The sequence below is a fragment of the Adiantum capillus-veneris genome, chromosome 8 (genome assembly GCF_014529385.1).
Source record: "Adiantum capillus-veneris isolate H3 chromosome 8, ASM1452938v2, whole genome shotgun sequence".
Taxonomy (NCBI): domain Eukaryota; kingdom Viridiplantae; phylum Streptophyta; class Polypodiopsida; order Polypodiales; family Pteridaceae; genus Adiantum; species Adiantum capillus-veneris.
The window spans coordinates 52,515,687-52,534,402 of NC_140938.1; the positions used below are offsets into that span (position 1 = coordinate 52,515,687).

The 18,716-nt window shown below is 47.3% G+C and overlaps 1 long non-coding RNA gene across 6 annotated transcripts in view; it reads right to left on the bottom strand.

Annotated features, from left to right (window-relative positions):
• Positions 1–18,716, bottom strand: part of LOC147452139 (uncharacterized) — a 69,431-nt gene that overhangs the window by 48,721 nt on the left and 1,994 nt on the right. The window contains exons 1-3 of one of the 6 annotated variants that reach the window (XR_015188870.1): positions 11,673–11,803; positions 2,425–2,508; positions 2,276–2,348 (exon numbers count right to left, since the gene is read on the bottom strand). The exons of 2 other annotated variants lie outside the window; for them this stretch is intronic. This is a non-coding gene — a long non-coding RNA (uncharacterized LOC147452139). Of the gene's footprint in view, positions 1–2,275; positions 2,349–2,424; positions 2,509–11,672; positions 11,827–18,716 lie in introns of those variants that run through there. 3 more of the 6 variants (XR_015188871.1, XR_015188869.1, XR_015188866.1) reach the window with 3 other exon arrangements.

Consider the following 18,716-nt stretch of genomic DNA (forward strand, 5'->3'; position numbering starts at 1 on the left):
CTAAGCGACCAGTTAGATGGCGTGGACTCTCACATGACCACCCCCAATCTAATCCTGGGGATCCTTTCACATGTTGAAGTCCCCTCCAACATACCATTGATCCACAACTGGTAATACTCTACTACATCTTTGTTTGTGCTCTGGTTCACTTGCCAAATATCCTCTACCTTGTCAACCAAGCTGTCATCTGCAAGCACCCTCCGTGGAATCTGTAGCTAGAAGCTGACCTCTTGCCCCTACTCCTCTATAGTCAGAATCATTGGTGCATGATGTGAGAAAGAAGTGCCGGCTAAGATCCGTATGATCCCGACGCTTTCCAGAAGATCTCCCACATAAATTGAGCTATCTGTGAGAGGCTAGAACTTCCCTGCAAGTGATATGAACGAGAGAAACTCAAGTTGCCATGGGAATGAGAGAGAGCCTCATGCTGCCATACATCCGATTTCTCAAAGCCATGTATAACATGTCCTAAGCGACCAGCTAGATGGCTTGAATTGTCACATGGCTATCCCCAATCCGATCAATGCGGATCCTCTAGCATGTTGAAGTCTCCTCCAACACACCAATGATCCACAGTTGGCAGTGCATCTGCAATATCCAACTAAAACTCTACCAGAGCACTTGCATGCTTGGGAGCATAAACATTGAGCACCCCTATTGGCTCCCCATGCATCCTCAAGGTAATAAACTGAGCTCTCTATGGAAAAATAACATCACGATCCACAATGGCCTGCCGCCATGACTCTGCATTAGCCATACATGCCCCTCCTCGCCCACTCATAGGGCCAAAGCCTGTAGACCAAAAGGTATCTACCTTGCATCACTGGGCCATATCTGCGAATCATGTTCACTCAGGTGGTGCTCTTGAAGCATCAAAATGTCAATACTGCCTCCCTCTAGACACCTTTGTAGCTCCTGCCAAAGGGGACCATAACATCTTAAATACTACGAGCCTCTCATGCCCTGCACGTTCTACTATATGGGAAGGTCCATAGTCCACTCGATATTGCTAGAGCTGTAGAAAGGAAAAGAGAAGGCCACCTATGCGTCTAGTCCCTCCTCTCCTTGTGTTGGGAGTAGCACCACATGAACTTGTATGGGGGTTGGCTCATGAGGGCCCTCAACGTAAAACAAGCCCACGAAGGAATAGTCGAACGAAGCTTAGCGTTGTTATATGCTAAAGCTTACCTATCGACTATGAAAAATAATCGATCCACGTAAAGCTCAACTTGGCATGGCCACTCTTTCAAGTGATTCTCTAGCGAAATCATTGCTCAAAGACAGCCAAACAATGCAGAACACAAGGTGGTGGTTGGGGAGGGGGGTTTAGCTGAGCTGTCGAATCAAGAGATGGTGTGAGCAGGTGCGCAAGGTAGAACGTACTCTCTCTCTCTCTCTCTCTCTCTCTCTCTCTCTCTCTCTCTCTCTCTCTCTCTCTCATTATTTTCTTGTATGGAGTCTTTCTTTGTAGAGGAATTGCGAGTTTGTTGTTTGTGTTAGGGTGTCTTATTGTGTAAATTTTAAGGCCGAAAAGTGTACTTTCAATTTTATGAAACATGTATATATTTGACATGAAAGCTTTTTCTAGCCATCCTATGCGGAAAGAGAGAACCTTGTTAGACCTCCCAATATACACAGCTCACGAGCTAGATGCTATGGTCATACGCACATTGAGGTCGGAGGATATTGTATTGAGAGATACCCTCCTCATAGACCTTTAGAGCTCCGTGTACGCTGTGGTTGTCCCATCGAGTTACGCGGACAATAAAGGGGTAGTTATCATAAAACATCAGGTTAGCTTTCATCAAACTTTTAATTAATTACAATATCATTGATTCTAATTTTTTGTTTTCAGTTAGTTGTAAAATCCGTTGTTTTGTAGGTGGATAGCTTGTACTCTGCAAACAACGGAAAGTTCCATGTTTTGCTGTATAAAGCCACTGAAGATTCCTTCAAGCTCTTATGGACTTTTCCAGAGGCAGACTATGATAAATATTATGCTTGCAGCATAGGACATTACAGGCACTCCAATGTGGTTTATAATTGGTGTATTTTAGAATGCTTTTTTTAATGCCTTTAATCTTTTGTTTATGTTGTAGATATTTTTACTCTAAGTATATAGCAGATTGAATGGGTTCCAACTTTTTCCAACTGTTATGACTTAAGTCTATCGTGCCTGCCAAGAATTTTCCTCAAACGTTCCTAGAAGCATGAATGAGCGAGTTACAAGCAGTAGAGAAGAAGACGCACAAAACTTTCAAGATAAGACAATTACCAAAGGCATTCCAGGCAATGTCTCATGGGTTCCTTGTGACTTCCAATCTGCTATGTACTAAGAGTAAAAATATCTGCAACACAAACCAAAGATTAAAGGCATTAAAAATTCATTTTAGAATATACCAACTATAAATCACACTCGAGTACCTCTAATGTGTTATGCAAGCACAATATTTATCATACTTTTCCTTTGGAAAAGTCTATAAGATCTTGAAGGAATCCTCGATGACTCTATACAACAAAATGTTGAACTTTCCGTTATTCACAGAGTACAAGCTATCCACCTATAAAACAATGAACCATACAACCAACCAAAAACAAAAAAAATAGAATCAATCATCTTGCAACTAACTGAAAGTTTGATGAGAGCTAACCCGATGCTTTATGATAACTATGCCTTTATCGCCCGCGTAACTCAACGGGACAACCGCACAATACACGGAGCTTTGAAGGTCTCTCAGGAGGGTTTCTCTCAATACAATATCCTCCGACCTCAATGTGCATATGACCATAGCATCTAGCTCGTGAGCTGTGTATATTGGGAGGTAAGCTTTGATATACAACCACGCTAAGCTGCCTTTCGAGTATTCCCTCACGCGTCTGTTTTACATTGAGGGCCCTCATAAGCCGTACCCCCATACAAGTTGATGTGGTGCTTGCTACTCTCAACACGAGGAGGGAGGCACCAAACGCATTAGTAGCCTTCTCTTTTCCTTTCTACGGCTCTAGCAACAAGGAGTGGACTATGGACCTTCCTTTAGAGTGTTTTTCTCTACGTAGGCAATAGAGTTCTCACCGGGGAACGCTGGTTAACGAGGCTGGAACCCCAGAACAGCGTTCCGGGGCATGGCCATGGTGGGGAACGTCTTGGAACGGCCAGGTGTTCCGGCACGTTAGCTCATACCGAAACGCAGGGGCTGGAACCGCCGGAACGGTCGGGAGACAGGCAGGCAGGCTCAACGGCCAGATTCAAGTCAACTGTCATTTTTTTGGCCAACAGTCAAAAACGAGCAGATTTCTAGACGTTGGATTTTGTTTCAAAGTGAGCAAGTCTCAAGGGCCTATATAATGCAAACCCCCTCACCCCTTCCCTTCACAACATACGAATGAATGCTTCAATGTACCATTGCATTGTTCTACACTTCTAACCTCTACCCTCTCTCTCAAGTCTCTCTCCCTCTCTCCCCCTCTCTCCCTCAATGCTCAAGCTCTCTCTCTCTCTCCCTCTTGAGTCTTAACTCTTCCTACCTCTATCTCTCTCGAGTCTCGAGCTCTCAGGGCTCAAGCCTACATGATACACATTCGCCTAGAAGTTTCAAGAAGCTCTCATTGCTACATGGCTCGCCGCTCAAGCTCAAGCTCTCTCTCTCTCTCTCTCTCTCTCTCTCTCTCTCTCTCTCTCTCTCTCTCTCTCTCTCTCTCTCTCACACACACACATCATCCATGGCCTCTTCTTCTCGGTCAACCCCTTCCGTTCAAGCAGGCAACACTCAAAAGGCGAAGGAATGGTCGTGGTGGGATGAAGTGACCTCGGAGGGCACCTTGTCGGCAGCGGGAGGTTCTCGTCCATGGGAATGCAAGTTATGCTGTTACACGTGGAAAGGGGGGCGTGACAAAGTGAGGGCACACTTTCTTCGAATGCAGGGACATGAGGTGAAATTTTGCACTAACATCAGCGTCGAGAAGAAGAAGCTTGAGGAAAAGGATCCGCAATTCAATCATAAATCAAAGCCCGCACGCAAAGGTATAGACCCGAAGACCCTCATTTTCCCTCCTCCTTCTCTACCACGTGTCGGTGTCGGTGCCGGTGGATCTTCATCAGGTCCGATTCGTCGCCAAAGGACCCTTGCCACCTCTTGGGACCCAAAGAAGAAGGAAGAGGTGGATGCCGCCGTGGCCCGAGTTTTCTATCACAGCCATATCCCATTTGTTGCAGCGAGGTATATTTTATCGATCTTCTCTCTCATTTCTTCCGTTATCGCCGTTTCCACCACTATGCTCTCTAAAGTTTAAACAATGAATAATCATACTAATCTCTTCTATGCGTGATCGAAATAGGTTGGAGTACTGGAAAGTTATGATGCAACGAATAGAAGAGTACGGCACCGGCTATGTGCCATCTTCACAGGCTCTCCTAACTGTTTTGCTTGATTCAGAGAAGGAGATCGTGGAGAAAGCAACACTCAATATTCAACGGCTTTTGGCAAAACATGGCGATTCCCTCATTGCGGACGGGTAGAGCGATACAAGGAAGAGATCTATCCATGGCCTCGTCACATACTCGAGTAGAGAGATGTACTTTGTGCGCTCACACCAAAGTTGTTTTTTTCCCACCTCACGTCGATTGGCCGGCCGCTAAGTGCACGGTCCGCTCTTAATGAGTAAAAAGAGGAACTAGGGGAGGCTGGACAAGCGCTTCTTTCTTGGGTTACCTGTCACTCTTCAAAAACACGATAAGGAATTGACACGCCCAAGTGGACTTGGGTTACGCGTGACCGCAACAAGCAAAAAATTTCTTGTGGCTCTTTCCTTGAGTGATACAGAACACTGTCAAAGCTCTAATACCAATGTAAGGTGCAGCGGAAGTGAATGTTGATCTTGCTCAAGATGAGTGCTCCGAACTATGCTAAAGGGTTCCTTTTACTTACGGAAGGGAGAGCCTTCCGTTTCTTTAGTGAGAGAGTGAAATGATCACAAACAAAGTGAATGCTATTGTGAATGAAGGTGTTGAGACTATGAGAGAGAGAGAGAGAGAGAAGAATACGACACCTGACAGTTCTCAAACCCTCCTCCAAGGGTCCCCCCTCTCTATGGCGAGAGGTCGATTGCACAAATCGAGTACAATGGTCTAGATGCAATGGACTTGCCGACGATGTCGACGACAATGATGACTACGACGACGAGGACGGGCTGAATTCTGAAAATGCTAGGGCTGAAAATCTGAAATCTGCAATCTTCTGACTTTCTGCTGAATACTGACACTGCGTCGGTGAGGACGGCGATGGCGACGACGCAACGACGATGCACTGAAAACGTAGAAGCTGAAATCTGTGAACAGCGGGCTGTATCTGAAAATGCCGGTTGACTTGACGGTACGGCGAGGATCTGCTGCGGGTAGGTGAGATCTGCGAGGCTAGGGGCTGATCTGCTGTGTCTCAAGTATTGAAAACTGAAAACGTTGATGCACTGGGACTGATATGACGCCTGAAACTGCAAAACACTAGGCAAGGTATGCAACTGAAAAACACCAGGTGATCTATAGCAAAAACGCCAAGGTTGATTGCTATCTGCTGAAAATGCTAGGCTGAATCTGTAGCAGAAAACACAGGGCTGATCTGTAGCAGAAAACGCTAGGCTGATCTGTAGCCAAAAACGCTATCTGCTCTGCTAGCTGGAAACGCTAGGTCTCTTGCCGATCTTGCTGAGAAGATGCATTGCAAGTTGTTGGAACTTCTGCTGCCTCTTATGCCAGAAAGTGCTAGCGCTAGGTTTCTTTTATAGATACTTAGCAAATTTGCCCTACCCAATTTTCCAACAAAAAGTCATTTATTAAATAATAAGTGAAAAATGAATAATTGGGGAAAACGGGTTCTATTTTGCTCATGATGGGTAATGAATGTCTTGCTGATGATCATGCTGCGTGCAACCACAGGATATGCAACTACTCTAAGTGCCTAGACATGAAGGACCTGCGCACAAGCTCACAAAGGTGCCAGAACACTTCCTAAGTTGACCTGAACCCTAGACATGAAGTAGCTTGTCCACATGCACATAGGGTTAGATGTGCATGTGACAGAGCACAGCCGTCGGAGGGCTGAAAACAAAGAAAAAACAGCATGTGTATTTGGTTGAGATTTGAAGGAAACGGAGAGGATACGAGCCGACAAGGCACCAGATGCCAAGCCGGTGTGGAAAGCAAGATCCAGTAAGTGAGAAGTTGAGCGCTGCCCCTCCATGCTGAAAACGGAGCAGATCCCAAAACACACAATTGCTCCCCCAAAACGCACGAGGCAGCAAAAACGCTGATGTGGAGGGGTTTTCAGGCAATGAAATTGCCCAGAAAGTGTAGTGTTGTGTCAGGTGCAACGGCAGAGAATAAGGATGTTGGTCGGATCTAGTACTCCGCACACAAACACAAGGGTCTCTTTACTTCACTTGAAAGAACTGAATCAAACTAAAAAAAGACAGGACAAGAGAGAGAAAAGAGACGACACAAGGAAGTCGGGTCCAAACCCTCAAGGGCCCCCTTGCTCTGTTGCGAGAGCAAGTACTTTCTTTATTCTTGAACAAATGCTACTACAATGATGTTGATGCTAATGGGTATTGATGCTACTGATGTTGGGGACTGGGTACTGAGGTATTGAAGGGGTACTAAGGTACTGAGGTTCTATGTCATTGACGATGATGTCGATGACGAGTTACTGATGGGTCTATTTCAATGACGATGATGTCGACGACGGCAACTGCGAGTTCAATGTCAAAGACGGGGAGGTCGACGACCAGGTCTATGTCGAAGACGATGAAGTCAACGACGAGGTACTAAGGGTCTTTATCGACGACGATGAAGTCGACGATGGTAAAGTCGACGATGGTAAAGTCAACGACGGTTTTGTGTCGAAGACGGTGATGACTCAACAGGTACTGCTGGTCTATGTCGACCACGATGATGTTGACGATGACAACGATGGTAACTGTGACGATGACGATGGTGTCGTCGTTAAGTCCGGGACTGCGATGACGATGACGAAGGTGTCGTCGTCAAGATAGGGATCTGCGATGACGATGACGAAATTGTCATCGGCAAGATAGGAATCTACGTCGAGGACGATGATGGTGTCGGCGACGACAACGTCAAGGCTGAAAATTGAAAACGCTAGATGCTCTATTGGGATCTACTACTGTGGCGGTACCGCGGCCTGGATCTGCAACCGCTTCACCAGGATAGTGCTGAAATGCAATAACGCTAGCTAATCTGGGCTGAAATTGCAAAACGTTGGCTGAGGTCTGCTAAATCTGAAATCGCTAGGCTGATCTGGTACTAGATGGGGTATCTGGCGAGGATCTGCAATGAGAGGATGCGGGTTCTCGCGAGGCTAAGGCTTGAAACTGAAAATGCTGGTGGTAGTGGCTGAAAATGCTGATTGCTTGAGGCTGAAAACGTTGGGCTGATCCTTGAGAAAACGTTGGGACCTATGGGTGCCTACCTGCTCTACTGCGGGTGCCTGCCCTTCTGTGTCCTCCTTCTACTTCTACTGAGTGCCGAATGGTTTCTTTTATAGCTCTTTAGCAATTTTCCCTACATACTTTTCCAACAGAAGTCACTTATTAATAAATAAGTGGAAAATGTGTACTTTGGCAAAAAGGGTTCAATGCTCTGAAAAATGCTCTTGCTAACTGACTGTGCAAGAGAGGGTATGCAGCTGCGACCGGCCTGGGCATGCATGTCCTGCTAGAGGCTCACAAGGTGCCACGCTCAATCCTAAGCTAGGCTATGACTGATGCTAAACCATGGCAGAAGCGTGTCCACATGGCGTAAGTGAAATGCGCACGTGACACGCTGGCAAAAAAAACAGCAAATCTGATGGTTGCTTGCAAAAACGCAGGTGGCAAAGCATTCCTTCACGATGGAAGCTGTCCACAAGATGGAGCCACCCCCTCTTGCAAACAGATTTGCAAAAACCCTGGCTGTTTTCTTGGCTATTGCAAAAACGCTAGCTGATCCAGCCCTTGGGAGAAGAACCTTTGCATAAGCGTTGATCCCATGGAGAGTCTGAAGCTGCTGGTACCATGTGAGAGTGCACGTGCGTGGGGGGAGAGAGACAGAGAGAGAGAGAGAGAGACACAGAGAGAGAGAGAGAGAGAACGCAAACGCTAGATGTGGAAGAGGGGGTGATCAACCCCCCATGACTACCATAGCAGAAGACCCGTACAATGATCAGATGATGGAAGTGGGTACCCCCTTGGCCCCATAAATAGGTGCCCTAGGGGAGGTAGGGCAATGCCTGATAAAATCCCCCACAACCCAACAAGAAATAAATGAAATATGAGGGCGCCCAGACAAGGTGGGTGCCCGGACAATGCAGAGAAAATGCATATGCACAAGGTGGCCAGCCCAGCACACACTAGCCGTACAAGTATTCCCTTGACCTATGTGAAGCAACAGAGTGGTGTAAGTCTAACAGGGTTTCCCACTTCCTCCTATGCAGAGGCGATGAGTTGATTTTTGCCTTCACAACAGGTTGGCTTGTGTAGTTTAGAGCTCCCTTTTAGGGGAGACGAGCTACTTGACGCTGAGTTTGATAACAACTCAACCTTGTACTTGGAGGGCCAGGTGGCCCATTTGCACAGGTGTGAGCAGGCTCTTGAGGTGTTTTGTTGTGCATCAGAAGCATTGATCAACTAGAGGAAGACAGTGGCTTTCTGGGTTGACAGTGCTCCTATGCCTGTTTGGTCGCCAGGTGAAGGTTTGAAGTGGATTCCCCCAGGGACTTAAGTCTGTAATCTGGTTTGTCAGGTTGGCTTGGACTTGTCCCCTGAGCAGCAAATTGCTCCCCTCCTCCCGTCCATTAGGAGGAAACTGCTTCGTTGGAGTTTGGCATGGCTCTGTTGGCAGGCAGAGTTGTAGTGGCCAACTAGGTGTTGTTGGCTACTATTTGGTACATCATGTCTTGCTTGATCTTCTCGAGCTCCTCTATCAGCCAGCTAGAGAGGCTGATCAAGAATCTTCTTTGGTCAGGACGCGACACGCAGTTAGCCCAGGCCAAAGTAACGTGGCAAGTCATCACATTACCAGGTTCTCAAGAGGGGCTAGGGATCATTAACCCAGCAAAGAGAGAAAAGCCCTTCTTGGGAAGTTTGTGGTCAGAGAACCGCTTCCAGGGGAGGAGCCCTAGAAGGCGTTGCTGCTTCAAAAGCTTCGAGCTTGAGCCCCTCATGCAGAAGGCCCTTGGATCCCTTGGATCAAGTGGATTTGTACAGAGATGCATAGAATTGGTCTAAGTAGGAGGTTGGAGTATCGGTTTGCTGCGAGCTTGCTTAGGTCTTGGGAGCAATTAAGAAGTGGCCTAGAGCAGCATCAGCCCACTTGCACGGAGGAGCGCTTGAGACAGCTCCTTGTTTGAAACCTCATGGTTAGCACTTAGAGAGGCTCCAGCTACGAGGCATGAGAGGGGTGCAGAGCATGTGCCAGGATATTACAGAGGCTTTACCAGCTGAGTGGCTCACCCCTCTAGAGACAACAACTCCCAGATGGATGGGGGCCTTCACGCGATTGGAGGTCCTCATTGCAATTTGTGCTTGCTCCGCGTTTGTACCCCACATGTTCTTTGAGGTTCAAGGAGAGGGTCGCCTACACAGAGTCTCTATAGAGACTCCTCAAGTTGGTTGCAGAGTGTTGTTTTCAGAGGATACCAGTAGCGCGCATATGTGGGGGGGCTTGTATCATAAATCCTGACGACCCAACAAATCTTGAGACAAGCCACTAGCGGCTTTGGGCTTGGGAGAGTTGCTCTCTGGCACGAGTACAGTGGAACCCTAGAGAGTGATTCTGGAGAGACCCCTTCTCTTCAATCAATCACCCTGGGATCCCCTTTTTCCTGTACACAGTTCGAATGGGGCGCCACATACTGACAGCATGGAGAGACACTGGTCCTACTGCAACACTTCATTGGCAGGAGGAGAGTCTCACAGCTGAGTTCTTATCAGGTTTTTGGGAGCGATTGTTACTTTGATCCAGTGGCTAGTTGCACACAGAGCTACAACAGTTGGGAGCTCGCTAGTACACAGTGGCTTTTCGACATTCTGTGTCGCCTGTGGCCATCTTTTGGAGAGTCAGCGTCACTCTCTGTGGGACTGCCCCATGGCACAGCAGGTTTGGCATCGAGTTCTACGACTAATGCCTCTCTCCACAGCGCGACAGTACACTTGGGGTGTTGCAGTCTCGTCCACTCTCATGGGCCCGGCGCTCCATTTTGAGCAAGCCTCCACCAGCACAACGATAATGATCCAGAGGGATCGCCCTACACTTCAGCTTCCCTCCAGGAGTGGTGCAGCGAGAGAGAGGTATGTTAGGAGCTCGTTTGTGGCCAGACACTCTGGTTCATGTGGCGGCCCCGCCATTTTCGTGTCTTCGAGGCTCACCATGTTCCATCAGTAGCGACTATTCGTGACTTTTGGTTGGAGCTCATTCACACTCTCAAGGGTCAGTTCGAGAGACTTTAGGGAAGCCCCGACCGCATGCAAAAGCACAGAGAGGCTTTCCTGCGACTCTGGTGCCCAAGGCCTTTCATCACATGGACTAGGGTGCACCCAGATAGCACTACCGTCCACTTGTGTGCCTCTTACCTCCTCCCATTTTGCGATTTAGCCTCCATTGTACATATTTTGTTAATCACTAGAAGAGTTTCCCCTTGTTTTGACGTAGCCCTCTCCAGTAGAGGTGGTTTGTAGCCGTATGGGCAATTTTATTAACCAATGGAAGGATCTTTTTCTCGAAAAAAAAAAGTGTTAATTGCATGAGGCCATGGGCCGAGTCGAGTTTTGAGTTGACGACATCAATGCGGCACGGATGCCCCTCACTCCTTTCCTCTTTCTTTTCTTTGCACAGACTCTGAGCATGTACTTGAAAACTGAGGAGGTGGAGTGCAGGGAGAGGATCTACTAGATTCTGAATTTGTTGATGATACTAGGTTGTACTTGCATGGACAAGAGGCCAATTGACATAGGCCATAGCAAGATTTACAGGTTTTTCGTCGGGCCTCTAGAGTGCTAATTGATTGGTGCAAGAATGTGGCTTTTTGGATCATCCACTCTCCCATTGTCCTAAATTCCAGATACAGGGTTTCATTAAGTCCCTCCTAGCGTAGCACAGAGATACTTGGAATGCCAGGTAAGGCTCCATTTGTCACTAGAGCAGCAGATTTCACTGCTTCTTCAGAAGCTTCTGTACTGGAGCTAAGCACAACTCTCTCCATCAGGGCAGGAAGTGGTCACGAATCAGGTTCGCTTGGGGTCTATGTGGTACATTACCTCGTGCTAGATCTTTTCGAGTTCTTGCAAGAGCCAGGTTCAACAACTGATCACGAACTTGCTATGGTCAAGGCAGGATGGTCAACCAGCCCGAGCCAACGTGCCTTGGTCAGTTGTCAATCTCCCTTTGGCAAAGGGGGGATTGGGCATCATTGATCCAGCTGATCAGAGTAGAGCATTAATGGGAATCTTATTGTTTGTGGGTTCCTTCCATGCGCTAAGACTTGGAAGTAGCTCTGATTACAGCAAATTCAGGCCAAAGCTCTCCCGACAGGTGGCACTTGGGCTCTTGAGACTAGGTGGATCTTCACAAAGATGAGGAGGATCAAGACTGGGAAGAAGATGAGAGGATACATTGAGTATCTTACCAGCTTGGGAGCTTCTCCGCCCCGGCCTCTCTCAGTGACAGCCAACTTCTCACGAGGTGAGAGAGCGACAGCCACTGATCAAGAACCCCGTTCTTCGCACAAAGCATGGCCATACGTTAGGATGCACTCTTCCAAGGGAGGTTCAGCTTGAGAGGCCCAGCTACTTTTGCGGTGGCCAGACCATGAGGGAGCGCATCCAAGGAGCACTCTCTATAGAGTGGTAATATATTTTGAGCATGAGACCCCTGGCTGGATGGGTGCTTTTACTCGGCCAGAGCTTGTGATTGCAATCAGAGCATGTAGAGGGGAGGGCCGATGTCTCTTCGTTGAGGTTCAAGACGAGGGCAGGTTTTAGAGAGTAGAGTAGTCGCCACTGGTTGCTAAATGCATTTATCAGCACATTCAGGTGGTTGCAGATGCTTCTCTCATTGATCCGGATCCAGCTAAAATAGACACAGACTGAGCTCGACCTCTCCCACGGCTATAGCGGGATCTGGGAAAGTGGTTGTGGCAAAATCCTTTTGAGCCCCTCATGCCCCAGGTATCTCCTTCCCGTAGACAATCCATCTCAGATGACACATCCTTACAAGGACACCCATTCCAACAGCAAAAGAGCACTAAAGGCGACAGGGGCTCCCTCAGGGCCAGTCATCAAGCTTCATTGGAGTTAGATGCTATGGTCATAGGCACATTGAGTTCGGAGGATATTGTACTGAGAGATACCCTCCTCATAGACCTTAGAGCTCCGTGTACTGTGTGGTTGTCCCATCGAGTTACGCGGGCGATAAAGGGATAGTTATCATAAAACGTCAGGTTAGCTTTCATCAAACTTTTAATTAATTACAATATCATTGATTCTACTTTTTTGTTTTTGGTTAGTTGTACGATCCATTGTTTTGTAGGTGGATTGCTTGTACTTTGCAAACAACAGAAAGTTCCACGTTTTGCTGTATAAAGCCACCGAAGATTCCTTCAAGCTCTTATGGACTTTTCCAGAGGCAGACTATGATAAATATTGTGCTTGCAGCATAGAACATTACAGGCACTCCAATGTGGTTTATAATTGGTCTAGTTTAGAATTCTTTTTTTAATGCCTTTAATCTTTTGTTTGTGTTGTAGATATTTTTACTCTAAGTATATAGCAGATTGGATGGGTTCCAACTTTTTCCAACTGTTATGGCTTCAGTTCATCGTGCCTGGCAAGAATTTTCCTCCAACGTTCCTAGAAGCGTAAATGAGCGAGTTACAGGCAGTAGAGGAGAAGACGTACAAAACTTTCAAGATAAGACAATTACTAAAGACATTATTGGCAATGTCTCATGGGTTCCTTGTAACTTCCAATCTGCTATGTACTAAGAGTAAAAATATCTGCAACACAAACAAAAGATTAAAAACATTAAAAAATGCATTTTAAAATATACCAACTATAAATCACACTCGAGTACCTCTAATGTGTTATGCAAGCACAATATTTATCATACTCTTCCTTTGGAAAAGTCTATAAGATCCTGAAGGAATCCTCGATGACTCTATACAACAAAATGCTGAACTTTCCGTTATTCACAGAGTACAAGCTATCCACCCATAAAACAATGAACCATACAACCAACCAAAAACAAAAAGAAAAATCAATCATCTTACAACTAACTGAAAGTTTGATGAGAGCTAACCCGATGCTTAATGATAACTATGCCTTTATCGTCCGCCTAACTCAACGAGACAACCGCACAATATACACGAAGCTTTGAAGGTCTCTCACGAAGGTTTCTCTCAATACAATATCCTCCGACCTCAATGTGAATATGACCATAGCATCTAGTTCGTGAGCTGTGTATATTGGGAGGTAAGCTTTGATATACAACCACGCTAAGCTGCCTGACTATTCCCTCACGCGACTGTTTTACATTGAAGGCCCTCATGAGCCGGCCCCCATACAAGTTCATGTGGTGCTACTCCCAACACGAGGAGGGAGGCACCAAACGAATCAATAGCCTTCTCTTTTCCTTTCTACGGGCTCTAGCGACAAGGAGTGGACTATGGACCTTCCTTTAGAGTGTTTTTCCCTACGTAGGCAATAGAGTTCTCACCATGGTTACCGGGGAACGCTGGTTAAGGGGGTTGGAACGCCAGAACGGCATTCCGAGACATGGCCATTGCGGGGAACGTCTTGGAACGGCTAGGCGTTCCGGCACGTTAGCTCATACCGGAACGTGGAGGCTTGAATGGCCAGAACGGTCGACGAATAGGCAGGCAAGCTGAACACCCAAATTCAAGGCAACTGTCATTTTTTCGGCCAAACAGTTAAAAACGAGCAGATTTCTAGACGTTGGATTTTGTTTCAAAGTGAGCAAGCCTCAAGGGCCTATATAATGCAAACCCCCTCACCCCTTCCCTTCACAACATACAAATGAATGCTTCAATGTACTAAAAACTGAAAACGCTGAAAATGTCTCAAGTACTGAAACTGAAAACGCTGATGCATTGGGACTGATATGACGCCTGAAACTGCAAAACGCTAGGCAAGGTATGCAACTGAAAAACAACAGGTGATCTATAGCAAAAACACCAAGGTTGATTGCTATCTGCTGAAAACGCTAGGCTGAATCTGTAGCAGAAAACACAGGGCTGATCTGTAGCAGAAAACGCTAGGCTGATCTGTAGCCAAAAACGCTATCTGCTCTGCAGGCTGGAAACGCTAGGTCTCTTGCCGATCTTGCTCAGAAGGTGCACTGCAAGTTGCTGGAACTTCTGCTGCCTCTTTTGCAAGAAAGTGCTAGCGCTAGGTTTCTTTTATAGATACTTAGCAAATTTGCCCTACCCAGTTTTCCAACAAAAAGTCATTTATTAAATAATAAGTGAAAAATGAATAATTGGGGAAAATGGGTTCTATTTTGCTCATGATGGGTAATGAATGTCCTGCTGATGATCATGTTGTGTGCAACCACAGGATATGCAACTACTCTAAGTGCCTAGACATGCACGGCCTGCACACAGGCTCACAAAGGTGCCAGAACACTTCCTAAGTTGACCTGAACCCTAGACCTCAAGTAGTTTGTCCACATGCACATAGGGTTAGATGTGCATGTGACAGAGCACAGCCATCGGAGGGCTGAAAACAAAGAAAAAACAGCATGTGTATATGGTTGAGATTTGAAGGAAACAGAGAGGATAAGGGCCGGCAAGGCACCAGATGCCAAGCCGGTGTGGAAAGCAAGATCCAGTAAGTGAGAAGCTGAGCGCTACCCCTCCATGCTGAAAACGGAGCAGATCCCAAAAAACGCAAGTGCTCCCCCGAAACGCAGGAGGCAGCAAAAACGCTGATGTGGAGGGGTTTTTAGGGGACAAAATTGCCCAGAAAGTGTAGTGTTGTGTCAGGTGCAGCGGAAGAGAATAAGGATTTTGCTCAGATCTAGTACTCCGCGCACAAACACAAGGGTCTCTTTACTTCACTTGAAAGAACTGAATCAAACTAAAAAAAAGACAGGACAAGGGAGAGAAAAGAGACAACACAAGGAAGTCGGGTCCAAACCCTCAAGGGCCCCCTTGCTCTGTTGCCAGAGCAAGTACTGTCTTTATTCTTGAACAAATGCTACTACAATGATGCTGATGTTAATGGATACTGATGCTACTGAGGTTGGGGACTGCGTACTGAGGTATTGAAGGGGTACTAAGGTACTGAGGTTCTATGTCAATGACGATGATGTCGATGACGAGTTACTGATGGGTCTATTTCGATGACGATGATGTTGACGACGGCAACTGCGGGTTCAATGTCAAAGACGGGAAGGTCAACGACGAGGTACTAAGGGTCTTTGTCGACGACGATGAAGTCGACGACGGTGAAGTCAATGACGGTTTTGTGTCGAAGACGGTGATGTCGTCGACGGGTACTGCTGGTCTATGTCGACGACGATGACGATGGTAACTATGACGATGGCGACGATGACGATGGTGTCGTCGTTAAGTCCGGGACTGCGATGACGATGACGAGGTGTCGTCGTCAAGATAGGGATCTGCGATGACGATGACGAAAGTCTCGTCGGCAATATAGGGCTCTACGTCAATGACGACAATGGCGTCGACGACGATAGTGTTAAGGCTGAAAATTGAAAACGCTAGATGCTCTGTTGGGATCTCCTACTGTGGCGATACCACAGCCTGAATCTGCAACCACTTCACTGGGCTAGGGCTGAAATGCAATAACGCTAGCTAATCTGGGCTGAAATTGCAAAACGTTGGCTGAGGTCTGCTAAATCTGAAAACGCTAGGCTGATATGGTACTAGATGGGGTATCTGGCAAGGATCTGCAATGAGAGGATGCAGGTTCTCGCGAGACTAAGGCTCTAAACTGAAAATGCTGGTGGTAGTGGCTGAAAATGCTGATTGCCTGAGGCTGAAAACGTTGGGCTGATCCTTGAGAAAACGTTGGGACCTATGGGTGCCTGCCCTTCTGTGTCCTGCTTCTTCTGCCTCTACTAAGTGCCCAATGGTTTCTTTTATAGCTCTTTAGCAAGTTGCCCTACCTACTTTTCCAACAGAAGTCACTTATTAATAAATAAGTGAAAAATGTGTACTTTGGCAAAAAGGGTTCAATGCTCTGAAAAATGCTTGTGCTAACTGACTGTGCAAGAGAGGGTATGCAGCTGCGACCGCCTAGGCATGCACGTCCTGCTAGAGGCTCACAAGGTGCCAGGCTTAGTCCTAAGCTAGGCTATGGCTGATGCTAAACCATGGCAGAAGCGTGTCCACGTGGCGTAAGTGAAGTGCGCACGGGACACGCTGGCAGAAGAAACAGCAGATCTGATGGTTGCTTGCAAAAATGCAGGTGGCAAAGCATTCCTTCACGATGGAAGCTGTCCACAAGATGGCGCCACCCCCTCTTGCAGGCAGATTTGCAAAAGCCCTGGCTGTTTTTTTGGCTATTGCAAAAACGCAAGCTGATCTAGCCCTTGGGAGAAGAACCTTTGCAGAAGCGTTGATCCCATAGAGAGTCTGAAGCTGCTGGAGCCTGGTACCATGTGAGAGTGCGCGTGCGCGAAAGAGAGAGAGAGAGAGAGAGAGAGAGAGAGAGAGAGAGAACGCAAACGCTAGATGTGGAAGAGGGGGCGATCGACTACCAGAGCAGAAGACCCGTCCAATGATCAAATGATGGCAGTGGGTACCCCCTTGGCCCCATAAATAGGTGCCCAAGGAGAGGTAGGGCAATGCCTGATAAAATCCCCCACAACCCAACAAGAAATGAAAAAAATATGAGGGCGCCCAGACAAGGTGGGTGCCCGGACAATGTAGAGAAAATGCATATGCACAAGGTGGCCAGTCCAGAGACACACTAGCTGTACAAGTATGCCCTAGACCTATGTGAAGTAACAGAGTGGTGTAAGTTTAACAGGGTTGCCCCCTTCCTCCTCCACTTTCCTCCAACCAATAACGCTCCCCAACACCTTCAACTTACCCTCGGCCCTCGCAGCCTTGCTGCAATGACACCTATTCTGTACAAAGGCAATGAGTTGATTTTTTACTTCACAACAGGTTGGCTTGCGTAGTTTAGAGCTCCCTTTTAGGGGAGACGAGCTACTTGACGCTAAGTTTGATAACAACTCAACCTTGCACTTGGAGGGCCAGGAGGCCAATTTGCACAGGTGTGAGCAGGCTCTTGAGGTGTTTTGTTGCGCATCAAAAACACTGATCAACTAGAGGAAGACAGTGGCTTTCTGGGTTGACAGTGCTCCTACGCCTGATTGGTCGCCAGGTGAAGGTTTGAAGTGGATTCCCCAAGGACTCAAGTCTGTAATCTAGTTTGTCAGGTTGGCTCGGACTTATCCCCTGAGCAGCAAATTGCTCCCCTCCTCCCGTCCATTAGGAGGAAACTGCTTCGTTGGAGTTTGGCATGGCTCTCTTGGCAGGCAGAGTTATAGTGGCCAACTAGGTGTTGTTGGCTACTATTTGGTACATCATGTCTTGCTTGATCTTCTCAAGCTCTATCAGCCAGCTAGAGAGGCTGATCAAGAATTTTCTTTGGTCAGGACGCGACATGCAGTTAGCCCGAGCCAAAGTAACCTGGCAAGTCATCACATTACCAGGTTCTCAAGAGGGGCTGGGGATCATTGACCCAACACAGAGAGAAAAGCCCTTCTTAAGAAGTTTGTGGTCAGAGGACTGCTTCCAGGGGAGGAGCCCTAGAAGGCGTTGCTGCTTCAAAAGCTTCGAGCTTGAGCCCCTCATGCAGAAGGCCCTTGGATCATTTCGATCAAGTGGATTTGTACAGAGATGCGTAGAATTGGTCTAAGTAGGAGGTTGGAGTATCGGTTTGCTGCGAGCTTGCTTAGGTCTTGGGAGCAGTTAAGAAGTGGCCTAGAGTAGCATCAGCCCACTTGCACGGTGGAGCGCTTGAGACATCTCCTTGTTTAAAACCTCATGGTTAGCACTTAGAGAGGCCACCTAGTTGGTAGTAGGCCTCATGTTTCTTGGGGTCCCATGGCAAAGGATCCAGCCCGCAATCTCAGCGAGTGGCTTCAATTTTCAGATTTGCCCGAGGAGGTTCAAAGCATCCAGCTACGAGGCATGAGAGGGGTGCAGAGCATGTGCCAGGATATTACAGAGGCTTTACCAGCTGAGTGGCTCACCCCTCTAGAGACAACAACTCCCAGATGGATGGGGGGCTTCACGCGATTGGAGGTCCTCATTGCAATTCGTGCTTGCTCCGGGTACGTACCCCACATGTTCTTTGAGGTTCAGGGAGAGGGTCGCCTACACAGAGTCTCTATAGAGAGACTCCTCAGGTTGAAGAGTATTGTTTTCAAAGGATACCAGTAGCGCGCATATGTGGGGGGACTTGTATCATAGATCCTGACGACCCAACAAATATTGAGACAGGCCACTGGCAGCTTTGGGCTTGGGAGAGTTGCTCTCTGGCACGAGTACAATGGAACCCTAGAGAGTGATTCTCGAGAGACTCCTTCTCTTCAATAGATCACCCTGGGATCCACTTTTTCCTGTACACAGTTCGACTGGGGCGCCACATACTGACAGCATGGAGAGAGACTC